Here is a 26,194-nt window from a genome sequence, read left to right on the forward strand (position 1 = left end):
TTACATGTTTATAATAATATATATTCAGACCAATGTATCTTCCTCATTGTCTGACCCATCACGATGAGGACGAGGAGCCCAGTCGGGTACTGGGTACAAGTCCGGAAGGTTTCCCTCTAAGCTAACCTCCGATTGTTGCTGTTGAGCTTTGTAACCATGACAGGCCCATCCACCCCCAGGGACAACACCATACAGACATTCAGGATTCCCAAATGGGCAGTCCATTGGTCCTCCTTTAATACTACAGGGCTTTCCATATTCATTAACATACTGTCCTGGAGCTCCCTGAACAGGGTGTATTTCTTTGGGTGAATTATTAACAATTGTCTGTACAGTCATTTGCTTTACTGTGGTTTGGATCAAGAGTGATTTCAACAAAGGCAGTACACAACCAAATACCTTTCCCATTACTACAAGTGCTATGCCTATCATGATTGCTATTTTTGTAAACATTGCTCCCCACTTTCCCAAAGTTAAGTCCATCCAATCCCAAGTGTGAGCGTCATGCCCAGCATTGTCCTTAACGTCTTTTCGTAGTCCTTTGAGCTTAGTCGTTGCTTCAGTGAATGATCCATCCGGAGCAGTATTATTGGGGATGAAGGTACAACATTCATCCCCAAACATAACACAAACTCCACCTTTTTCTGCCAACAGCCAGTTTAAAGCCTGCCTATTCTGCCATGTCATTCTACTTGTAGCCTGCACTTGCTCTCCCGGCGCTGTTAACGCAGAGTCTGTGTAATTAATAAACCTTTGTTGATTATAGTAAATATAATTGATCCATTCTAGGTTTTTGTTAGGCGATATCCAGACAAATATTGATTAAAATCCTGCTTTAATTTCATCTCTTGCCTTATATTGATTTGGAATTCCTCTGGGCTGACCTATTGAATCCAAATATACATTGGGGTCATGTTCATACGCTCTTTTTACCCTTTGATCATTATTCTGTGCGTCCTGATTTGTTGTTTTTACCAACTCCCATTCTGATATAACTACTTCCTGAAGCATTTGTACTCTAGCACATATTCCCATCCATCCTCTAGTCAAAGTGGCTCTAATTCTTTGTTCTCCACATACCCGAAATAAATCTGCCACTGCCACCGATTGCTCCTCATAAGGAGAGATCAGTGGCAGTGATAGTGTCTGCTTCTCGCATTCCCCAGGGGTCACCAGGCCCTCCATTAGTAACTATCATCCCAGGGCCGCCTGATATAATTGCTCTTCGAGGAGTGTCTGCATTCCAAGACATATTGTTATTTAAATGCCATGTGGTCTCACACTTTCCCATACATTTTCCCAAATCATGTTCCCTGTTTGTTTTGTTGTAGCATTCATACTTCTGCTCATAATCTATTCAATATTTCTCTGGTGTTCTGGTCCATTTTTCTTGGTTCTATTCTGACATCAAATTTTTTTACCACCACACCCCCCATCATGTTTGATAATAATAATAATAACATGCCATTTAGCAGACGCTTTTATCCAAAGCGACTTACAGTCTCACGTGCATACATATTTTTTTTGTGTATGGGTGGTCCCGGGGATCGAACCCACTACCTTGGCGTTACAAGCGCCGTGCTCTACCAGCTGAGCTACGGAGGACTCAGGACTTCCTAAGAAGGAAAAGCGTTCTGCAGGGCAATAGGGTCTCTCTGATCTTTTGAGATGACAGAATTTTCATTTAAAGTCAGCACAGTCCCTGTGGCTATGCGGACTCGGTATTACCATCAGTTCCTTAAATGGGGAGGGGGAACATACTAGACAATCCGTTTTCTTATTAATTACTTTAGCTGAATACTGTGCCCATCTATACCAATCATTTTGTAATGCTCCCTCCCATTAGTCTCCTTAGTTTTGTTGGTGCTTTCATTATTTCCGGTATTACTGCTGGGGCTGAGCTAGATTTTTTATTTTCCTGGTTTCCCCAATTAGTCAAAGACTCCCATACATTTTGAAAGAACCCAGTTGATTCTTTTGTTTCTAGTTGTGGAATTAGGAGTAATATCAATCGTTGTTATATTGTTCCCTTCTGACCATTTAGTGCTGACAATTTCCAAAACATATTTTGCATCATTTTCTTGTGTCCTCCTAACTCCTAAGGTAATTTCCCAAGTAGTGTTTCCCTTGTCAATTTCTTTTTTACAGCCATATTCATCCCAGATTGCTTCTCCCATTGTTTGATGATTATAGCCCACCCACAAAGTGTGTGGTGAGTGTGGTGAAAGGATGTCAGGCGCAGGAGGGTAATCACTGAATACAGAGTTTATTCCTTCGTTGACACACAAATGCGCTCCAATAGCGATCAACGAAACAGGCACAGGGGAAACAAACATCCCTGGCAATTACACTGTAACGGAATCCAATAATACATAGGCACAGGGGGAAAATCTACCCTGGCAACACAATGTTATGAGTAGCTCCACCGAGCTACATACTCTCACAATTAACAATCACCCACAAGGACAAGGGGGCAGAGGGAACACTTATACACAGACTAAATAGGGGATAAGAACCAGGTGTGTGTGATTGACAAGACGAGACAATTGTGATGATGATTGGGGCGGCAGTGGTTAGTAAGCCGGTGACGACGAACGCCGAAGCCTGCCCGAACAAGGAGGGGAGGCAGCCTCGGCCGAAGTCGTGATAGTACCCCCCCCCCCCTTGACGCGCAGCTCCAGAAGCGCCGACCCCGGACCCGGGGACGGCCAGGAGGACGCGGAGCAGAGCGAGCCGGATGGCGACGGTGGAAATCCCGCAACAGGGAGGGATCGAGGATATCCCTCACCGGGACCCAGCACCGTTCCTCCCGACCGTACCCCTCCCACTCCACGAGGTACTGAAGGCCCCCCACCCGACGCCTCGAATCCAGGATGGAGCGGACAGAGTACGCCGGGGCCCCCTCGATGTCCAGAGGAGGTGGAGGAACCTCCCGCACCTCAGACTCCTGGAGCGGACCAACCACCACCGGCCTGAGGAGAGACACATGAAACGAGGGGTTAATACGGTAATCAGGGGGGAGTAACAAGCTATACGTAACCTTGTTGATTCTCCTCAGGACTTTGAATGGCCCCACAAACCGCGGGCTCAGCTTCCGGCAGGGCAGGCGGAGGGGCAGATTCCGGGTCGAGAGCCAGACCCGATCCCCCGGTACCGGGGCCTCACTGCAGTGATGGTCAGTGTTGGCCTTCTGACGATGCACGGTTCGCTGGAAGTGAACATGGGCAGCGTCCCACATCTCCTCCGCGCGCCGAAACCAGTCATCCACCACAGGCGCCTCAGTCTGGCTCTGGTGCCACGGTGCCAGAACCGGTTGGTAACCTAAAACACATTGAAATGGTGTTAGGTTAGTAGTGGAGTGGCGGAGAGAGTTCTGGGCAAGAACACCGACCACTCCCCTGGCCGGTCCTGGCAGTAGGACCGCAGGAACCTACCCACATCCTGATTTACTCATTCCACCTGCCCATTTGACTCGGGGTGGAACCCAGAGGTCAGGCTGACCGAGACCCCCAGACGTTCCATGAACGCCTTCCAAACCTTGGACGTGAACTGGGGACCTCGGTCGGACACTATATCCTCTGGCACCCCGTAGTGCCGGAAGACGTGAGTGAGCAGGGCCTCCGCAGTCTGCAGGGCCGTGGGGAGACCGGGCAGAGGAAGGAGGCGGCAGGACTTGGAGAAGCGGTCCACAACGACCAGGATGGTGGTGTTACCTTGGGAGAGGGGAAGATCAGTCAGAAAATCAATGCTAAGGTAAGACCATGGTTGTTGTGGAACTGGTAACGGTTGTAGCTTACCCGCTGGGAGGTGCCTAGGTGCCTTACTCTGGGCGCACACCGAGCAGGAGGAGACATACACCCTCACGTCCTTAGCCAAGGTAGGCCAACAGTACATTCCGCTCAAGCAGCGCACTGTACGACCGATACCTGGGTGACCAGAGGAGGGTGACGTGTGTGCCCAGAAGATCAGACGATCACGGATAAGAGCAGGCACATACCGCAGCCCAGCTGGACACTGCGGTGGAGATGGATCTGCGCGTAATACCTGCTCTATATCCGCATCCATCGCCCATACTACCGGCGCCACAATGCAGGAGGCCGGAAGTATGGGAGTGTTGTCTCTGGGCCTCTCCTCTGTATCATGCAGCCGGGACAGTGCGTCTGCCTTCACGTTCTTCATACCCGGAATGTATGACAGTGTAAAATCAAACCAGGTGAAGAATAGGGCCCACCTGGCCTGGCGGGGATTCAGCCTCCTCGCTGCCCGGATGTACTCCAGGTTACGGTGGTCCGTCCAGACGAGGAAAGGGTGTTTCACCCCTTCGAGCCAATGCCTCCACACGTTCAAAGCTCGGACAACAGCCAACAGCTCCCGATCACCAACATCGTAGTTCTGCTCCGCCGGGCTGAGCTTCTTCGAGAAGAAGGCACAGGGACGGAGCTTGGGTGGTGTGCCCGAGCGTTGGGACAGGACAGCGCCTATCCCTACCTCGGACGCATCCACCTCCACTATGAACGGTAGCGATGGATCGGGGTGGGCCAGTACCGGAGCTGAGGTGAACAGACCCCGCAGTCTCCTAAAGGCCAGAGCCGCCTCAGCAGACCAGCGGAGCCGGGACGGCCCACCCTTCAACAGGGATGTGATGGGAGCTGCGACCTTGCCAAAGCCCCGGATAAACATTCGGTAGTAGTTGGCAAAGCCAAGGAATCGCTGCACCTCCTTAACCGTGGTTGGAGTCAGCCAATTACGCACGGCTGAAATGCGATCTCCCTCCATCTCCACACCTGAGGTGGTAATGCGGTATCCGAGGAAGGAGACGGACTGCTGGAAAAACATACACTTCTCTGCCTTGGCATAAAGGTAATTTTCCAACAGTCTGGCCAGCACTTTGCGAACCAAGGACACATGCTCGGCGCGAGTAGCGGAATACACCAGAATGTCATCGATGTAGACCACTACACCGTGACCAAGCATGTCCCGAAACACCTCGTTCACAAAGGACTGGAAGACGGATGGAGCATTCATCAAACCGTAGGGTATCAACAGGTATTCATAATGCCCCGTGGTTGTGCTGAATGCCGTCTTCCACTCATCCCCCTCCCGAACACGCACCAGGTTGTACGCATTCCTGAGATCTAGCTTTGTGAAGAAGCGCGCCCCATGCATTGACTCGATCACTGAAGGAATGAGGGGGAGAGGATAACTAAATCTAATCGTCTCCTTGTTCAGTGATCGATAATCAATGCACGGGTGCAGACCGCCGTCTTTCTTCTTCACAAAGAAGAAACTTGAGGAGGCGGGTGAAGTGGAGGGACGTACAGTGGGGAGAACAAGTATTTGATACACTGCCGATTTTGCAGGTTTTCCTACTTACAAAGCATGTAGAGGTCTGTAATTTTGATCATAGGTACACTTCAACTGTGAGAGACGGAATCTAAAACAAAAATCCAGAAAATCACATTGTATGATTTTTAAGTAATTAATTTGCATTTTATTGCATGACATAAGTATTTGATCACCTACCAACCAGTAAGAATTCCGGCTCTCACAGACCTGTTAGTTTTTCTTTAAGAAGCCCTCCTGTTCTCCACTCATTACCTGTATTAAGTGCACCTGTTTGAACTTGTTACCTGTATAAAAGACACCTGTCCACACACTCAATCAAACAGACTCCAACCTCTCCACAATGGCCAAGACCAGAGAGCTGTGTAAGGACATCAGGGATAAAATTGTAGACCTGCACAAGGCTGGGATGGGCTACAGGACAATAGGCAAGCAGCTTGGTGAGAAGGCAACAACTGTTGGCGCAATTATTAGAAAATTGAAGAAGTTCAAGATGACGGTCAATCACCCTCGGTCTGGGGCTCCATGCAAGATCTCACCTCGTGGGGCATCAATGATCATGAGGAAGGTGAGGGATCACCCCAGAACTACACAGCAGGACCTGGTCAATGACCTGAAGAGAGCTGGGACCACAGTCTCAAAGAAAACCATTAGTAACACACTACGCCGTCATGGATTAAAATCCTGCAGCGCACGCAAGGTCCCCCTGCTCAAGCCAGCGCATGTCCAGGCCCGTCTGAAGTTTGCCAATGACCATCTGGATGATCCAGAGGAGGAATGGGAGAAGGTCATGTGGTCTGATGAGACAAAAATAGAGCTTTTTGGTCTAAACTCCACTCGCCGTGTATGGAGGAAGAAGAAGGATGAGTACAACCCCAAGAACACCATCCCAACCGTGAAGCATGGAGGTGGAAACATCATTCTTTGGGGATGCTTTTCTGCAAAGGGGACAGGACGACTGCACCATATTGAGGGGAGGATGGATGGGGCCATGTATCGCGAGATCTTGGCCAACAACCTCCTTCCCTCAGTAAGAGCATTGAAGATGGGTCGTGGCTAGGTCTTCCAGCATGACAACGAACCGAAACACACAGCCAGGGCAACTAAGGAGTGGCTCCGTAAGAAGCATCTCAAGGTCCTGGAGTGGCCTAGCCAGTCTCCTTGACCTGAACCCAATAGAAAATCTTTGGAGGGAGCTGAAAGTCCGTATTGCCCAGCGACAGCCCCGAAACCTGAAGGATCTGGAGAAGGTCTGTATGGAGGAGTGGGCCAAAATCTCTGCTGCAGTGTGTGCAAACCCGGTCAAGACCTACAGGAAACGTATGATCTCTGTAATTGCAAACAAAGGTTTCTGTACCAAATATAAAGTTCTGCTTTTCTGATGTATCAAATACTTATGTCATGCAATAAAATGCAAATTAATTACTTAAAAATCATACAATGTGATTTTCTGGATTTTTGTTTTAGATTCCGTCTCTCACAGTTGAAGTGTACCTATGATAAAAATTACAGACCTCTACATGCTTTGTAAGTAGGAAAACCTGCAAAATCGGCAGTGCATATATAAAAAACATGGGGGATTGGAAGTGATGCAGACAATTACATTGATGGAAGTTACAATGTATCTGCAATATTAAGCTGATTTTCTATTTGAACCTGCAGCATAGGTTCTTGATCAGCTCGCGTAGTTAACACTGCAAACTGACCCTCCCCTGTAGGATTCTCTGGGCACCCCTAGTACCCCTGATAAGGCCCTGCCCATGGGTTCACAGGACCTTGGAATTGTTTCTGATTTTGTTGCCAGCCGCCAGTTTGTTTCCAATTACTTTGGTTTCTGTTCCCCTGTTGTTGCCAGGGGTTTGTGGGGCAGTTTCGTCTGGTATGCCCTGGCTGTTGGCATCCCCAGCAGATTCCAGGTGGCCCTTGTGGGCCCCGGTTTCCTCCTTTTTGATTGTTTTGCAGAGGTTTTTGTTGTCTATTGTTCCATTGCTGGGGTTGTTGTGCATACACATTCACTACTGGTTGTGTGGGTTGCACTTGAGCCTGTGGCGCGGGAAGCAGATGTGGCCCTCCGGAGGAGACTGCAGCCACCATTCCTGTCTCAGTCATAGGTGCTGTTACCGGAGCCTGGATTTTCTTCTTCCCTCTGTTTGTCAGTTCTTCCAGTTGGAGTTGAGTCAGCTTTCTCTGAATGTCTCTCCCCTGTTCTGTGAGTCTCTGTTCATCCTTTCTGTGTTTTTCTACTGCATGTATCACATGGTCACAGAATTCTTTGTGTGACTTTGAGGTTAGTCCTACCACCTCCTCCAGCCTGCTTTTCACTGGCTGGGGCATGGACTCTATCACTGAGTTTCGGAACAGAGTTGTCATTAGTGGGTCCCCTTCTGGGTCTCGTTCTGTTTCCAGTCTCCATCGTTTCATCTGTTCGTGTAGATAGGCAGCTGGATTCTCAGTTTCCCCCAGTGTCCCCCCTTTTAGTTACTTGGGGTCAATTCTCACCGGATATTCCAGTCTCAGTGCTCTCCAGACTTCAGGGCGGTGTGAGTCAAAGTTTATCCCGTCTCCTTGCGGGTCTGTCACTTCTCTCCTCAGGTCACTGTTCCCCAGTATATCCTCAATTTTTGCCTTTCCTACCACCCTTGCCAACAGTGCCTTCAGATCCCCCACAGCCAGCAGTTTCCCCATGGTTTGTTCCTCAAAGGTCCTTATCTATTTTCCTGCCCCATCATGCAAATCTGGCAGACGGGCAACCAATCCTTCCAGGTCCTGCGATCCCCATGGAACATAATGTACCTTTTATTAAAATTGGATATTGCCCCTCATAATTTTCAGGTTTTTTAAGTGTTCTCCTAGTCTGCACTCTTTCCTCCCTTACTTCTTGGTCGCAGGCTCCCCCCCATATTTCAGCCGCTGCTCCTTCTTCCTCCTCCCCTAGTTCCCTGTCAGTCTGTTGTCTAACCCAGCTCTGTTCTCTCTCTCTTTCTTCATTTTCCCAAAATGTTCTCGTCATTTTGTCTATTTCTCTTCCTATTAGTTCGTTTGTTGCTTCGATATTTGTCATATCTTCATCCAGAGATTCCCCATCGTTGTCACGACTTCCGCCGAGGCTGCCTCCCCTCCTTGTTCGGGCAGGCTTCGGCGTTCGTCGTCACCGGCTTACTAGCCACTGCCACTCCATATATCATCATTCCATTTATCTTGTCTTGTAAATTACACACACCTGGTTCTTATCCCCTCATTAGTCTGTGTAATCTTCTTCCTCCTCTGCCCCCCTTGTCCTTGTGGGTGATTGTTTTATGTGAGTCGAGTCAAGCTCGGTGGAGCTACTCGTACCTTGTATTGCCGGGGTAGATTATTCCCCTGTGCCTGTATTTTGTTGGAGCTACCCGTACCTTGTATTGCCATGGTAGATTGTTCCCCTGTGCCTGTATTTTCTTGTCGTTATCCAGCGCAACTGTGTACAACGGAATAAACTCTGTATTCTGTGATTTACCCTCCTGCGCCTGACTCCTTCTAATCACACTCATCACAATCGTCTTCTTTTCTCATCTTCATTCTTCCCAAGGCCTCCCTCAGCTCTCCATAGCAGTCCAATCTGTTTGGCTTTGTTTCTGCCCTTTGTTTGATTCTTCCTGCTTCTTTCGGGCCCTTTTCTCTCCTTCGGGAAGATGTAAAAGGAGTTCTTCCTTCTTCCATTTCTATTTCTCCTTTTATTGATACTACTCCGGACACCAGGGGATGTTGTCCACCGGCGTATGGCGGAGGTCAGAGGTCCCGTGGACCAGTCCACTTTCTTTCTGTTTGTTTTCTCATCATCCTTTCTCAACATGTTTCTGGCTTCTTGTATGTTTTTCAGCAGTCCTTCTCCCTCTATTTTAAACATGTTGAGTAAATATTTTTCTCTTTCTCTTTTGGCCTTCCTCTTCTTTCCTGTGTCTTTTGCTTTATAGTTTTTTATTAGTGTTTTCATTTCCTCACACACTGTGACGTCAAACGTTCCTCCTTCTGGCTATTTGGTGCCCATCTTCCTGATGCGTTGTTCCCATTTTGTAGACGTTTCTGTTATTTCTCCCTTGTCTAGGGAATACCTAGCACTCAGGATTTCTACCGTCGTTTTATTCATGTTTATGGCCTGTATTTTTGAACTCCCCAATGTCCCAGGTTCAACCCCTTTTTTTTATTTGTATTATAATTTTTAATATTATATTTATTTATTTATTTAGTTTTGATTTATTGTCACATTCGTCCTATTTTTGTTCCCTGATACCTTTTTATATTGGTACTAGCTTTTCTCTTATTATTGATCTGTTCGTGCCTTTGATTATTTTATCCAGAACTTATTTATCAGAAATGTGTGTTTGGTTATTTCTTATATCTCCTGATGTCCACTTTTCTCTCGTGTGGAACACCTCATTAATCTTCCCCTTGCGTATTTCTCCCATTTCCCAACCACTGAATATCTAGTTATCATAAATATATGTTCGGTTTTTCTCTTATCTTTCCCGATGTCCACTTTTCTTTCGTGTGGAACACCTCATGAATCTTTCCTTTGCTCGCATTTGTCTTAACTTCAAACCACTGAACTGTATGTGTGTTTCTACCCCTAGTACTTTAACGGGCTTTCACACACCGTTCACTCTTCCTCTCTTAGTGTGAGACCGGGTGCATCCTCTCTACCAGGTTACACTTAATGATTCATTTAAACAATACTATTCTAAGTTATACACTTCTGATGGAACGGAACCAGCAATGATAGACACATTTCTGTCTACTATTGAACTACCGCACCTCACACAGGAAGACCAAAACTAACTAGATCCCCCCTTTACAAAAACTGAAATCGAAAAGGCAATTTCCTCTCTACAATCAGGCAAATCACCAGGAGACGATGGCTTTCCCCCAGAGTTTTATAAGGAGTTTAAGGATTTGCTTATTCCTCTCTTAATGGATGTTCTAAATTTAGCTGCTGAGACGCAGAGCCTACCAGGCTCCTTTTCCACGGCTAAAATAACAGTTATACGTAAAATATCCTCTACAATGCTCTTCCAATAGGCCGATCTCGCTCCTCAATGACGACTATTGTCACGCCCTGACTCAGGGGACTCGTATATGTTGAGTCAGGGTGTGTAGTTTCTATGTTGTGTATATCTATGTTGTAGTTTCTATTATGTCTAGATCTATGTTGGCCTGTGTGGTTCCCAATCAGAGGCAGCTGTCGCTCGTTGTCTCTGATTGGGGACCATACTTAGGCAGCCTATTGGCACTAGTGGGTTGTGGGATCTTGTTCCGTGTGAGGTATGTTGTTGTTCTACCTTGGACTTCACGTTTCGTTTCATTTGTTGTTTTGTCGTGGTGTTTATTCAGTAATATAATAAACATGTATGCATATTACGCTGCGCCTTGGTCCGTCCCGTCTGTAAACGATCGTGAAAACTATAAATTGATTTCCAAGCAATGGCTAATAGATTAGGACAATATTTGTCAAACCTGAATAACACCGATCAAACAGGCTTTATACAGAAAAGATCCTCCACCAATAATTTGTGCAGGTTATTAAACGTAATTCACATGGCCAGTGTGAGGAGCCATCCTAGTATAGCAGTATCTCTAGACGCTGAAAAGGCCTTTGATAGGCTGGAGTGGCCATACCTTTTCAAGGTCCTTGCTAAATTTAACTTTGGTCCTTCAGTTGTCAACTGGATTAAGACTTTACACCATAAAATACATACAGCTCTATATCAGGTTACAAAGTCAAAATGGACAGAAGTGAAATACTTCACTTCACACTGACTCGCTTTGACTATAGCATCTGTGAACGAACAGGTCCCTTCAGATGGTCGCCGCAGTGGTTCAAATATCTAAGAATCACAGTTGATAATGACTTAAGAAATGTGTACAAGCTTAACTACTCTGTCTTGGTTCAGAAGGTGTTGGCGGATTTGAATAGATGGATAGATCTGCCTCTTACATTATTTGGTAGAATTAGCTGTATTAAGATGAACGTTCTGCCTAAGATGATGTTCCTATTTCAATATTTACCCATATCCCTACCCGAGAGTTTCTTTAAGTCCCTTAACAAGACCATAAGACAATTTGTATGGAACCGTAAAACTCCAAGGGTGAGCCTGGACAAATTAACATGGGAATATAGTCTATTGAAGATGGCGCCGGAGGGTATGGCTGCTGTTTTGTGGACTCTTAACCAACCGTGCTATTTTATATGTTTTCTCGCATTGTTTGTAACTTATTATGTACATAATGTTGCTGCTACCGTCTCTTATGACCGAAAAGAGCTTCTGGACATCAGAACAGCGATTACTCACCTTGAACTGGACGAATAATCTTTCTTTAATGAGTCGGACGAGAGGGATTTGCTCCAGACACCCAACAGGGGCCTCATCCCCGTCATTCGCAGTAGAAAGAAAAGGAGATATCGCGGAAGGAGATCTTGGTAAGGAGCCGGCGACGAGTGGCTAATCTGCCTTTGCCATCGATACTATTGGCCAATTTACAATTGCTTGATAATAAAGTGGACGAACTACAGGCACGATTATCCTACCAACGGGACATTAAAAACTGTAATATCTTATGTTTCACCGAGTTGTGGCTGAACGAAGACATGAATAACATACAGCTGGCGGGTTATACACTGTATCGGCAGGATAGAACAGCAGCCTCTGGTAAGGCGGTCTATGTATATTTGTAAACAAAAGCTGGTGCACGATATCTAAGCAAGTCTCGAGGTTTTGCTCGCCTGAGGTAGAGTATCTCATGATAAGCTGTAGACCACACTATCTACCAAGAGAGTTTTCATCTATATTCTTCGTAGCTGTCTATTTACCACCACAAACCGATGCTGGCACTAAGACCGCACTTAATGAACTGTATACGGCCATAAGCAAACAGGAAAACGCTCATCCAGATGCGGCGCTCCTAGTGGCCGGGAACTTTAATGCAGGGAAACTTAAATCTGTTTTACCTCATTTCTACCAGCATGTTACATGTGCAACCAGAGGGAAAAAAACACTAGACCACCTTTACTCCACACACAGAGACGCGTACAAAGCTCTCCCTCACCCTCCATTTGGCAAATCTGACCATAATGCTATCCTCCTGATTCCTGCTTACAAGCAAAAACTAAAGCAGGAAGCACCAGTGACTGTCAATAAAAAAGTGGTCAGATGAAGTAGATGCTAAGCTACAGGACTGTTTTGCTAGCACAGACTGGAATATGTTCCGGGATTCTTCCAATGGCATTGAGGAGTACACCACATCAGTCACTGGCTTCATCAATAAGTGCATCGATGACGTCGTACATAGACCCCACAGTGACTGTACGTACATACCCCAACCAGACGCCATGGATTACAGGCAACATCCGCACTGAGCTAAAGGGTAGAGCTGCCGCTTTCAAGGAGCGGGACTCTAACCCGGAAACTTATAAGAAATCCCGCTATGCCCTCCGACGAACCATCAAACAGGCAAAGCGTCAATACAGGACTAAGATCGAATCGTACTACACCGACTCCAATGCTCGTTGGATGTGGCAGGGCTTGCAAACTATTACAGATTACAGCCGCGAGCTGCCCAGTGACACGAGCCTACCAGACGAGCTAAATTACTTCTATGCTTGCTTCAAGGCAAGTAACACTGAAACATGCATAAGAGCATCAGATGTTCCGGACGACTGTTTGACCACGCTCTCCGTAGCCGATGTGAGTAAGACCTTTAAACAGGTGAAGATTCACTATGTCAAATATGACAAAAACCTGTGCTTTATAAAGGGTGGCATAAGCACTGCTTATTAAAGGCTTAATAAATCATATTAAATTGAGGCTTCACAAAGCATTTATAACCTTGGTAGAGCATGGAAACATCAGGATAGTGGGTTTGATTACCGGGACCACGCATACGTAAAAATGTATGAACGCATAACTTTAAGTCACATTGGATAAAAGATTCTGCTAAATTACATATATTATTTTATATTATATTACATTAAAACATTTCTAGGATGGCCCAATCTCTTTCCCTCTTGGGTGCATAGTCGATATTGGACCTGACCTCAACTTCCCCCAGAATGCTGTGCTGCAGGGTGACACACTCTGAAGTGCAGTCATGCACAGCAAAAAAACGTTGGTAGTGCCTGTTAAAATCTGTTTTTATTTTTTGCTTAATTCAGTTGTCTATCCCAAATTCAGTTTTTTTCCAAGTGGTCCCCTGATGTGGATTAAGCATTGTTGTGAACACAGAAAATGAAATTCTGTTGTTTTTCAACAACAACAAAAAAGTGTGAAAAAACTTGGGGGAAAACCAGAAACAACTCTGCTCTTCTGGGAAGGCTTTCCACTAGATGTTGGAACGTTGTTGCGGGGACTTGCTTCCATTCAGCCACAAGAGCATTAGTGAGATCAGGCACTGATGTTGGGCGATTAGGCCTGGCTCGCAGTCGGCGTTCCAATTCATGCCAAAGGTGTTCGATGGGGTTGAGGTCAGGGCTCTGTGCAGGCCAGTCAAGTTCTTCCTCACCAATCTCGACAAACCATTTCTGAATGGACCTCGCTTTGTGCACGGGGGCATTGTCATGATGAAACAGGAAAGGGCCTTCCCCAAACTGTTGCCACAAAGTTGAAAGCACAGAATTGTCTAGAATGTCATTTAAAACAGCCCTAGAATTGTCTAGAATGTAATGTAAACCCAGTTTCGTCTGTCGGACTGCCAGATGGTAAAGCGTGATTCATCACTCAAGAGAACGCGTTTCCACTGTTCCAGAGTCCAATGGCGGGAAGCTTTACACCACTCCAGCCGATGCATGGCATTGCCCATGGTGATCTTAGGCTTGTGTGCGGCTGCTCTGCCATGGAAACCCATTTCATGAAGCTCCCGACGAACAGTTATTGTGCTGACGTTGCTTCCAGAGGCAGTTTGGAACTCTGTAGTGAGTGTTGCAACCAAGGACAGACGATTTTTACGCGCTTCAGCACTCGGAGGTCCCGTTCTGTGAGCTTGTGTGGCCTACCACTTCGTGGCTGAGCTGTTGTTGCTCCTAGACGTTTCCACTTCACAATAACAGCACTTACAGTTGACCGAGGCAGCTCTAGCAGGGCAAAAATTAGACAAACTAACTTGTTGGAAAGGTGGCATCATTTGACGGTGCCATGTTGAAAGTCACTGAGCTCTTCAGTAAGGCCATTTTACTGCCAATGTTTGTCTATGGAGATTTCATGACTGTGTGCTCGGTTTTATACACCTGTCAGCAACGGGTGTGACTGAAATAGCCGAATCCACTAATTTGAAGGGGTGTCTACGTACTTTTGTATGTATAGTGTATTTATCATCAGGCTACGTCCTTTGCTAGAAAAAAAAGTATACCTGGTCGTCACTTGTTAACACAGCCACAAAGTCATAATCAAATCAAATCAAATTTTATTGGTCACTTACACGTGTTTAGCAGATGTTATTGCGGGTGTAGCGAAATGCTTGTGCTTCTAGCTCTGACAGTGCAGTAATATCTAACAGGTAATATCTAACAATTTCAAAACATATACCCAATACACACAAATCTAAGTAAGGAATTAATTAAGAATATATACATATATGGACGAGCGATGTCAGAGCGGCATGGACTAAGTGTCACAACCTGGCTCTGGGACTCTATATGTTGAGCCAGGGTGTGTTCATTCTATGTGTTCTGTTTCTTTGTTGGGTGTTCTAGGTTGGTTATTTCTATGTTTGACGGAATGACTCCCAATCAGAGGCAACGAGTGTCAGCTGTGTGCTGGTTGTCTCTGATTGGGAGCCATATTTAACTGTCTGTGTTTCACTTTGTGTTTGTGGGTTTTTGTTCCTTGTCGGTCTTTGTCACCGTGGACTTCACGAGTCGTTTATTGTTTTGTGTAGTGTGCTTATTATCACTGACGGTAATAAAGTCAATCATGTTCGCTCAACACGCTGCGTATTGGTCTACTCCTTTTCAAGACGATCGTGACACTAAGACACAGTAGAATAGTATAGAATACAGTATATACATATGAGATGAGTAATGCAGATATGTAAACATTATTAAAGTGACTAAAATACCATAGAATAGTATAGAATACAGTATATACATATGAGATGAGTAATGCAAGATATGTAAACATTATTAAAGTGGCTAGTGTTCCATTATTAAAGTGGCCAGTGATTTCTAGTTTATGTCTATAGGCAGCAGCCTCTGATGTGCTAGTGATGGCTGTTTAACAGTCTGATGGCTTTGAGATAGAAGCTGTTTTTCAGTGTGTCGGTCCCAGCTTTGATGCACCTGTACTGACCTCGCCTTCTGGATGATAGCGGGGTGAACAGGCAGTGGCTCGGGTGGTTGATGTCCTTAATGATCTTTTTGGACTTCCTGTGACATCGGGTGCTGTAGGTGTCCTGGAGGGCGGGTAGCTTGCCCCCGGTAATGCGTTGTGCAGACCGTACCACCCTCTGGAGAGCCTTGCGGCTGCGGGTGGTGCAGTTGCCGTACCATGCGGTGATACAGCCCGACAGGATGCTCTCAATTGTGCATCTGTAAAAGTTTGTGAGGGTTTTAGGTGCCAAGCCAAATGTCTTTAGCCTCCTGAGGTTGAAGAGGCTCTGTTGCGCCTTCTTCACCACACTGTCTGTGTGGGTGGTCCATTTCAGTTTGTCAGTGATGTGTACGCCTAGGAACTTGAAGCTTTCAACCTTCTCCACTGCGGTCCCGTCGATGTGGATAGGGGGGTGCACCCTCTGCTGTTTCCTGAAGTCCACAATCATCTCCTTTGTTTTGTTGATGTTGAGTGAGAGGTTATTCACCTGGCACCACACTCCCAGAGCCCTCAACTCCTCCCTGTATGCTGTCTCGTCATTGTTGGTAATCAAGCCTACTACTATTGTGTCGTCTGCAAACTTGATGATTGAGTTGGAGGCGTGCTTGGCCACGCAGTCATGGGTGAACAGGGAGTACAGGAGTGGGCTGATCACGCACCCTTGTGGGGCCCCAGTGTTGAGGATTAGCAAAGTCAGGAAGTCCAGGACCCAGTTGCACCGGGTGGGGTTCAGACCCAGGGCCTCGAGCTTAATGATGAGCTTGGAGGGTACTATGGTGTTGAATGCTGAGCTATAGTCAATGAACAGCATTCTTACATAGGTATTCATCTTGTCCAGATGGGATAGGGCAGTGTTCAGAGTAATTATGGCTAAACCCTGCCCATTTCCACAATTTCTTCTTAAAATGTTATTTTAACCCTAACCCTAACCTTAACCGCCTAACCCTAACCTTAAATTAAGACAAAAAAGCACCCCAAAAAATGAATGAATTATTATGATATAGCCAGCATTGACTTTGTGGCTGTGCTATCTAGTGGAAACCATACCCCCTGGCCTCAAGGGAGAAAGAAAAACAGGTTCTACCTTCCAGCTAGCTAATTAGCAAAGGACTTAGCTAGCTAGCTAATGGCTCCACCAAGAAGAAGAAAGACTACAACCTTAAAATCTGTGGTCGATGTGTGTCTGGCTTGTTGAAAACAATATCCCAGTAAGATTACAAACACAATCTATTTCTTGCCAAGATGTCGGACCGATACGACAGAGGTGCACAAGACACGTCGGGGAAGGTGTTGTGGGAGATGATTGGTTGGTAGATTAAGCCAATGGAATAATGAATCTCTCGACATTCTATTGGCTAACGAAGGCCAAGTTTGATGCGTTGGTCCACCAGACCTTCTGAGCATTTAGGCGGAAGTGTCTGGGAACGAGAATGCTATTCGGGATTCTTGGGATGTCCCAACCCTATTGAAGTTGACATTTAAAATGGTTAAGGTTAGGATTAGGTAAGGGTTATGGTTAGGGTAGGGGTTAGGGTTAGCGTTTAGGGGATGGATGTCCCAAGGATACCGTATAGCACTAACCGAACGAGATTAAGTTTAATGTGACTAAAATTACTTCATTTCCTTCCTTCAGCACAACATGTCACCCTTTATATCATATTTCGATATAGTGGGTATGTCACATTTGACATGGGTGATTATGCCACAAAGTTATGCCACATTTATTAACCCTTTATAAAGCATTACATATGGTTATAGATGCTTTGTAACACATGTATGTAGTGCTTATGAAGGCATTATGAAGGACTTATGTCGGCCTTCTCAGTCGTCAGAGACTAAAGACCTCTTTGGCTACACATTTTGCTATCTTGAAAAAAAACAGTTGAGGAATCCTGCTCATACATTATGTGCCTACTGTTGCCATCTGCCCTGCATCTGTTTAGAATTCTGATGTAGGTTTTCATCGTCAAAGTCTTTGAGACGTTATAAAGAAAAGTTCATTGTTTATTGCCCTTATTAAGCCATTGCAACAGCACACATTAATCAAGGTGGACAGAAACAGACACACACACATACACACACACATACACACACACACACACACACACACACACATACACACACACATACACACACACACACACACACACACACACACATACACACACACACACACATACACACACACACACACACATACACACACATACACACACATACACACACACATACACACACACAAACACACACATACACACACACATACACACACACACATACACACACACACACACATACACACACACACACACAAACACACACATACACACACACACACACACACACACACACACAAACACACACATACACACACACACACACTGCACCAAACCCCTGTGTTTGTCCCTTAGTGCCTGATGAGAACTATCTGTCCTACTATCTCCCCACAGGCAAATCAGTGGGCACCTATACATTATCCTGCACCATTCTAATGCACCTCACATACTGTTCCCTATTCAATAGAGTTCACATATATACTGAACATAAATACAAACTCATCATGTGAAGTGTCGGTCCTGAAATAAAAGATCCCAGAAATTTTCCAAACGCTCAAAACTTGTATTTCTCTCAGATTTTGTGCAGAAATGTGTTTACATCCCTGTTAGTGAGCATTTCTCCTTTGCCAAGATAATCCATCCACCTGACAGGTGTGGCATATCAAGAAGCTGATTAAAAAGCATGATCATTACACAGGTGCACCTTGTGCTGGGGACAACAAAAGGCTACTCTAAAATGTGCAGTTTTGTCACCAACACAATGCCACAGATGTCTCAAGTTTTGAGTGAGCGTGCAATTGGCATGCTGACTGCAGGAATGTCCATCAGAGCTGTTGCCAGAGAATTTAATGTTAATTTCTCGACCATAAGTCGCCTCCAACATCGTTTTAAAGAGAATTTGGCAACACATTCAACCGGCCTCACAACCATAGACCACGCGTAACCACGCCAGCCCAGGACCTCCACATGCTTCTTCACCTGCGGGATCGTCTGAGACCAGCCACCCGGACAGCTGATGAAACTGAGGAGTATTTCTGTCTGTAATAAAGCCCTTTGGTGGGGAAAAACAAATTCCGATTGGCTGGGCCTTGCTCCCCAGTGGGTGGGCCTGGCTCCCAAGTCGGTGCCCTCCCAGGCCCACCCATGGCTGAGCCCCTGCCCAGTCTTGTGAAATCCATAGATTAGGGCCTAATGTCTTGATCACACCGACAGCATTGTTGCGTTTTGGTTACACCAAAAGTACATTCATTTCCAATGGAACACTGCGTTTGCCTTGCATTATTGCATTGCAGAAAAAGTTGCAGTGTGGTGCATACGTTGGATTTATTGAACGTATACGTCAAACTGTATGCGTAGACGAATGTTGAACTTTTGTTGCACACATATCCAGATGATGCTGCGTTAGAGAGAGACACAGAGAGAGAGTCAGAGAGACACACACTTCAAAGTGATGTCATTGACAGAAATACCCAGGTGCTCTGCTGTGTTAAAACAGGGCTGGAGCAGCAGACCAGACCAGACTGGGGTATCACTGTCCTCTCTGATGAGGACCAGACCAGACTGGGGTATTACTGTCCTCTCTGATGAGGACCAGACTGGGATATTACTGTCCTCTCTGATGAGGACCAGACCAGACTGGGGTATCACTGTCCTCTCTGATGAGGACCAGACCAGACTGGGGTGTCACTGTCCTCTCTGATGAGGACCAGACCAGACTGGGGTGTCACTGTCCTCTCTGAGGAGGACCAGACCAGGGTTATTACTGTCCTCTATGAGGAGGACCAGACCAGGGTTATTACTGTCCTCTATGAGGAGGACCAGACCAGGGTTATTACTGTCCTCTATGAGGAGGACCAGACCAGGGTTATTACTGTCCTCTATGAGGAGGACCAGACCAGACTGGGATATTACTGTCCTCTATGAGGAGGACTAGACTGGGATATTACTGTCCTCTATGAGGAGGACCAGACTAGACTGGGATATTACAGTCCTCTCTGAGCAGGACCAGACCAGACTGGGATATTACTGTCCTCTCTGAGGAGGACAAGACCAGACTGGGGTATTACTGTCCTCTATGAGGAGGACCAGACCAGATTAGGGTATTACTGTCCTCATCTGAGGTGGACCAGTCCATACTGGGGAGATACAGTCCTCTCTGAGGACCAGTCCAAACCAGACTGGGGTATTACTGTCCTCTCTGAGGAGGACCAGACCAGACTGGGATATTACTGTCCTCTCTGAGGAGGACCAGACCAGACTGGGATATTACTGTCCTCTCTGAAGAGGACCAGACCAGGGGTATTACAGTCCTGTCTGAGGAGGACCAGACTAGGCTGGGATATTACTGTCCTTTCTGAGGAGGACCAGACCAGGGGTATTACTGTCCTCTCTGAAGAGGACCAGACCAGTCTGGGGTATTACTGTCCTCTTTGAGGAGGACCAGACCACATTGGGGTATTGCAGTTCTCTCTGAGGAGGACCAGACCAGACTGGGGTATTTATGTCTTCTCTGAAGAGGACCAGACCAGAATGGGATTTTACTGTCTTCTCGTAGGAGGACGAGACTGGGGTATTACAGTCCTCTCGTAGGAGGACCAGATTGGGATATTACTGTCCTCTCTGAGCAGGACCAGCCCAGACTGGGATATTACAGTCCTCTCTGAGCAGGACCAGACCAGATTGGGATATTACAGTCCTCTCTGAGCAGGACTAGACTAGACTGGGGTATTACTGAGCCCATGTGTGTTTGTCTAAGTCTTCACCTTTAACACTGCCCGCAATCCTTCTTTACTGCTCTGTAATGTTCCTCTTCTTTCACCAGCAGAGTTCTACCAGAATGCAGGTGCTGGTCTGCCCAAACTCACAAAACAATCAAGACATAGCTTTCATTACAAACTTGGGTCAAAATGTAATTAGGATTTATGAGGAGGATCCTGAGACACAGGTGCCTATGTGGACCTCTCACCCCCTTTGTCTTTTACCCAGTGGCCTAGTCCTAGAGCACGGCAGCCCGCAGCTCTTCTCTTCCAGACCAGTTACTGTGAGGATGACAAGCTGCCAACGTGACGGGCGGCCTACTCTGGGATAAAACATAACACTATTGACTGTGATAGACTAGCTTCCTTTCCATTGGGTGTACATGTACATCAAGCTGCCTCACACTACAGAAACAGGAGAGAGGCTCCAGCCGAAGAACCCTTTTAGGTTCTAGATAGCACCTTTTTTTCTCAGAGTGTACCTACTGACTGACTGACTGCAGGTATGGAATTACAGCTTTGCTGCTACATCATTTGACTGGGTTGGTTCAACATCCATATTCAACATCCATATTCAACATCCGCTGTCTCTGTGGAAGATCAATTTTAGAGGGATATCAGTCAGAAATCGATGCTTCTCAGAGAAAACTTGATTTCATTTTGTATTCTAATAGAGATTGCCGATACGCATATATGAGCTTAGCTCCCATGGAAATTAATGTGTTACAACGTAATGTAATCTAGCATCTTGGATGTGGAAGGGTAAGTGAAATGTACAGATGATTGCGTAGAGGTGAAAGGGATGGAACGAAATAGCTTCCTGTTATATTAAAACAAATAAGGAGTTGATACTGTAAGGCTGTAGGGGCTAGCAGTGGACCATTGTAACTAATCCACTCTCATGTTCCAAGCCTGAGGAGTCACACACACACACACACACGCACAAACACACACACACACACACAAGCCGAGGGGGTGAATGACAGACACAGCCATTAAAGATGATCAAGTGTTGACTCGCTCATTTCCCAGGAGACTTTGTGGTAATTATCCAATAAACATGCTGGTTGACATCAACAACAACACACACACACACACACACACACATAAACACAGAGTGTAACAATAACAGAACCTGGCTGTCACTGATTGGTAATTGGAGCTGTCGTCCAATCAGTGACCTGAGGAGGCGGGTTGTTATTGACAATGTGCCTCAAACCTTTTTAGCAAATTGCTTTATTAGAAAAACAAAATTGGATCAATAACCTTTTGATTACATCACTGATTATGTGCCCAAGAATATAATCGTGAGAGGTATTTTTATCCAATGTTGAAAGGATATTGTGACAAGCCCATATTAGGCAAGATTATGTTTGTCATTACCTCCTCACAGATACCGATAATTACTGACATGATTTCCAGAACTAAAATACTTCCTAAAATGTTTTCTTTCCCCCCCATGGGGATCGAATGGCGATGACCCATCATATTACATTGTACTCTGTCTGTTTAACAGGTTAGCGAACTCCTGAAGAAGTCCACTCCACCGTCCTCCTCTCCCAGCACACAGCACCATTTACCTTTGACCAGTCGAATAGCGTGTGCCATTTTCCCCTTTCACTGAATTAAGTGAAGTGTCCCTCCTCTCTTATGCTCAGAGAAAAGCAGGCTGAGTTCTCGGCTTCTCGCCCTAGCAGGTGACCTGTCAGCCAATAGCTGCGGTCTCAGAAGGACTCGACAGAGCTTGGCATTTGATTGGCTCCCTGGTGACTAGAGAAGGTTGCACCGGAGCGGCCTTACAGAGGTGGTGATTAAACCATAGCCTGCTTCTAATGAAGTGAACTAGAGAGGGGACACGTCTCACTTAGGAGTGAATACTACACCCTATAAAGAGTGCACGGCTCATATAGGAGGGAATCATAGTGCCCTATGAAGGGGCCACGTCATCTCACAATAGGTGTGTGTATAAGTATCCTACACCCTTGTCTAACTAGGTGCTCTATCAAGGGGACACGTTATTTCACATAGGGATAAGTAGTACACCCTTGATTTAACACAGTGACCTATGTTAGGGTGCATGTCGTCTCACAAATGAGTGAACTCTGTAATCGAGTTGACTCCTTCAGGGAGGACCCGTCTCTCCCCCAGGGACCGTAGGCCATGGACGACTCCTCTCCATCACAATGGGCTGTCATTCTATCCCATTCCGGACCTTCTGGTGTCTGCTCCTCTAGGTGCTCCATGGGGTGCCCTCTTTTCCCCCTGGCTGGTTCCAGGATAGAGGTTGTCTGGTGATGTTGGGGGGGTTGGAGGGGGGGGGGGGCTTTCGGAGAGCGTGGCCGATCCGTCCTCATCATCTGGAACCATGGTCTACCTCATGAAGAACACGTGCTCTTTGTTAATGGAATTATACATCTGTTACAAACACGTCAACCCCATTGGCTTGATTAAAATGTAAAATTAAAGTAAATCATTCTCTAAGGTAATAAGTCACCAGCCACCATTGCTCTGTAACTGTGTATTAAAGTCCTCCTCCAGTCTCCTTTTCACCTCATTTAACACCTGATTTACTTAACAAAAGGTACATCTCAATAGGTGGTCCAGGTATGACATGACATGGTACAAGTGGGGGGGTGGGCCTTGTCTCCATTGTACTCTATTGCTCCTCTATTGCTCCTCTATTGCTCCTCTATTGCTCCTCTATTGCTCCTCTATTGCTCCTCTATTGCTCCTCAAGCAAGGGAAGAGGCCAATGACATTTCAAATCAAATCAAAATCTAATCTAATTTTATTTGTCACAGGCGCCAAATACAACAGGTGTAGGTAGACCTTAAGGTGAAATGCTTACTTACAAGCCCTTAACCAACAATGCAGAGTCAAAAAGTAAGAAAATATTTCAAAATAAAAAAAGGAAATAGTAACACAATGAAATAAGAATAACGAGGCTATATACAAAGAGTACCGGTACCGAGTCAATGTGCAGTGGTACGAGGTAATTGAGGTAATATGTAGATGTAGGTAGGGGTCAAAGAGAAAATAAACAGAGAGAGAGAGAGAGAGAGAGAGAGAGAGAGAGAGAGAGAGAGAGAGAGAGAGAGAGAGAGAGAGAGAGAGAGAGAGAGAGACAGAGACAGAGACAGAGACAGAGACAGAGACAGAGACAGAGACAGAGACAGAGACAGAGAGAGAGAGAGATATGGTTTTTAAAGCTGATCTTGTTTTTTTTTAAAAAAGTGACTAGGCACAATGAAATGACAGCACGTACATTATCCCAAAATGGTGTCCGTTTATCACAGGACTACAGCATATGTAATAGGGTTCCTTTCTGCTTTTGCATCTCCAACAGAGATGTGACGTTTCTGGGTGCATTGCATGTATTATGGCAGTAGTCTGGTAAGTCCTATGACTTGTAGGTTGTAGGAGCAGGTATGAACATTGTCACATATCTGTGACCAATGGTTCTCCTCAATTTATCCTTTACATCTGTTCCCCGTCTTTTCCTTAGGTTCTGAACCATCAAGTAGAGTTTCAATCAACCCTTGATATAACCTGGCAATCAACTTCTTTGGCGTAGCAGCTTCTTTCAGTATTTGTTTTATGCTAGATGCCTTAGGTTAATCAAGATTCTGTTGAAGCAATTTAATACAATTTTTGAGTCGTAAGAACTTAAAGTTATTAGGCCTACTGCTGCTAGGTATCTCTCTCTCTCTCTCTCTGCAGCTCATTCACCATAATCACCTCAGCCTTAAAGACCCGGTCAAACTTGCCACTCATCGTCAGATCATAGTCAAGACGACCATGTTAGTCTTGCTGTTGACTCAACCTGCTTGTTTTCGCCCTTTGTGTTTTTGGCCTGTTCTAGTTATTTTTTCTCCTGTGCCACAGATTATTGGAACCTGACTCCTGCCTCCGCTTCACTCCTGCCACCACCATCCTGCTTTCCACTACCGGACCTCCCTTTTGGACTCACCACGGACACTAGGACGTTACGGTACCACTCCTGCTCTGAACCTGGATCTGTTACCCTCCCTGTAAACCTGGACTTGCTCTTCCCCTATTATTGGAAACCTGGACAAATTGAACTTTGTAAATAAACCTGTTAAACATTCTCTGGCTCGGTGTAGTTGTCTGCATTTGGGTTCAAATCCAGTTAAATCATGACAGTATGATCTGACCAACATGAACCCAGCAGACAGTAGCTCGGATACCACCCCAGAGTGCACTCAAATTCGGACTGCCATAGCCAATCAGGGCATTTTACTTGGCCAACATGATACCCTGTTTAAGACTATATCTGAGAACAGTCAGGTGCTGCTTAATCAGGTTCAATTACTCACCAATCAAGTGTCTGCCCTTACTACCCAAGTTAATAATGCACCCCTCGTTCACGGCATACAAACTGCTCCTTCTCATGCTCCGCCTGTTTTTCCGGCTCCTCCAGCCCAGATCAGAGAGCCTTTTGTTCCTGCTCCAGAGCGCTATGACGGGAACATGGGAACCTGTGGTGATTTTTTGACTCAATGCTCATTGGTATTTGAACAACAGCCCCTCACCTACGCCTCAGAAAGAGCCCGTATTGCCTACCTTATCAACTCTACTAGCGGTTCCGCTCGTTCCTGGGGATCCGCGGTCTGGGAGAGTCAGTCGGACATTTGCAACGCTTACGTTGCCTTCACCACTGAGATGAGGAAGGTTTTCGACCACCCCGTACGGGGCAAGGAGGCTGCTAAACGTTCGTTTTCTCTTCGGCAGGGGTCTCGCAGTGTGGCGGAGATGGCAGTGGAGTTTCGGACTCTAGCGGCAGTGAGTGGTTGGAATGACGAGGCATTACAAGGAGTGTTCATTAATGCTTTGGCTGAGACCTTGAAAGATGAATTGGTGTCATATGATGAATCGCCTACGCTGGATAATCTTATTTCACTCACCATCAGGTTGGATAATCGGATTCGGGAGCGCCGCCGGGAGAGGACTGGTAGTTCCAAGCAACCGGTCTGTCGTCAACCAACTCCTCCCCGCCTCTTCCCTACGGAGAGGGCCGAGTCTTCCCGAGTCGATACTAGGAGCACTGAACCCGAAGCCATGGAGGTGGGTCGTGCACGGTTGTCCTCAGAGGAGCGTGCACGTCGTATTCAGGCTCGGGTCTGCCTGTATTGTGGAGAAGCTGGTCATTTCGTTCCTTCCTGCCCAGTTCGTCCGGGAAAAGGGCCAGCTCATCATTAATGGGAGAAGTTTTGGTGAGCCGAGCAGCGGATTCTTCCTCTTCTTCCCGCATTCTGCTCCAGGCATCCCTCCAGTGGCAGTCCCAGAATTTTCCTGTTAGTGCGCTGGTTGATTCGGGTGCCGATGAAAGCTTTTTGGATCGAGAGTTGGCTCAACGAATGGATTTAGAGACTGTACCTATGGACCGTCCGCTGCAGGCTAAGGGTCTAAATGGACAATTGTTGACCCGTATTACTCATCAGACTGTGCCTGTTTGTCTCAGAGTGTCGGGTAATCATCAGGAGAACATTCAGTTTCGCATCATTGACTGCCCACAGACCCCCCTGGTCCTTGGTATTCCCTGGCTCATAAGACACAATCCACACATTGATTGGGTGACAGGTAGAATTGTTTCATGGAGCACATTTTGTCATGTGAATTGTTTGTGTTCTGCTCAGACCCCTGCCAGCACTGTGCCTCAACCTCCACTGGAGTCCATGGATCTCTC

The sequence above is a fragment of the Coregonus lavaretus genome (assembly GCF_964263955.1).
Source record: "Coregonus lavaretus genome assembly, chromosome: 15".
NCBI classification, from domain to species: domain Eukaryota; kingdom Metazoa; phylum Chordata; class Actinopteri; order Salmoniformes; family Salmonidae; genus Coregonus; species Coregonus lavaretus.